We start from the raw sequence: 1,410 nt of genomic DNA on the forward strand, positions 1-1,410 counted from the left end.
AGGACAATCCAGAGACTGCTCCACCTGGGAATCCTTCCCATATTCAATTGTCAAATCCAGACACTATTGTGGATGCCAGTAAGTGCTGGCTGACAGGAGCCTGATATAGTTGTCTCCGTAGAGGCTCTGACAGTACCCGACTAATACAGAAGTAGAGGCTCACAGCCATCCAATGAACTGAGTACAGGATCCCTAATGAAGGAACTAGAGAAAGGACCCAAGGAGCTGAAGGGTTTGAAGCCCCTTAGGATGAACAACAATATGAACTAACTAGTACCCTCAGAGCTCCCAGGGACTAAACCACCAACCAAAGAGTACACATAGTGGGATTAATGGCTCCAGCAGCATATGTATAGCAGAGGATGACCAAGTCGGTCATCAATGGGAGGAGAGGTCCTTGGCCCTGTGAAGGTTCTATGCACCAATGTAGGGGAATGCCAAGGCCAGGAAGCAGGAGAGGATGGGTTGGTGAGCAGGTGGAGGGGGGAGGAAACGGGGGGTTGTTTTATTTTTGGTTTTTATTTTATTTTATTTTATTTTATTTTATTTCTCTCTTTTGGAGAGGAACCTGGGAAAGGAGATATTGTATGACATGTAAATAAAGAAAACATCTAATAAAAAAAAGAAGTTAACAGCATAGAAATGGGAATTAAAACAGTGTCTTTCACTTAGTTTACCATGAAGTATGGACAAATAACAGGGAATATTTTTAAACATAATTCTTCGAACAAAAACAGAGCTTTGGCTCACATTTATGAGGTACTTTCTACATGTCAGGAATTGTACTAGACACCTTATATAGGCCATAATCTTCCTAATTACCCCTTAGGATGGTAATATGACTAACTACCTCAATTTCAGACTTAAGGAAAGTTGGGATAATCTGCTGTAGAACACAGCTTTTGTCTGACTCTGTGACTATAAGACAAGTCAGAAACTGCTACCCATCTTGCCTTCCATACAAAGACAAGGCCAAAGAGACTTTAGAAAAGGAGAGATTACCTAAAATCAGATGCTGCTTCAGGGGCAACATAAAGAGAAGAGAAAGACATGTGTCCCTTACACTTGCCAGGAGCCAGTGCTCAATTGATCAAGGGTAGTTGTTCGATGAGGAGGCTAAGAGCAGGTTTTTAAGGGTAGTTGTATTTCTCAGGATCTTATATGTAGGTGAGCAAGTACAACAGCAAGTTCATGGAGCTTTGAGAAAACATGATCTATTTTCCTTTTGTTGCTTGCTTTCAATAAGAGAGAGAGGCCTTCACATGTTGATATACTCAACTATAAGGAACCTATAATGCTTAGTTTTTGATCACTAGAGACAAGCTAGGAGAAGGAATATTAATTCAAAAGATGCCTCCCATGATTACCTATAGGCAAGTCTGTGAGGCGTTTTCTTTTTTTCTTTTTTTC

Source organism: Mastomys coucha, chromosome X, assembly GCF_008632895.1.
Source record: "Mastomys coucha isolate ucsf_1 chromosome X, UCSF_Mcou_1, whole genome shotgun sequence".
NCBI lineage: Eukaryota > Metazoa > Chordata > Mammalia > Rodentia > Muridae > Mastomys > Mastomys coucha.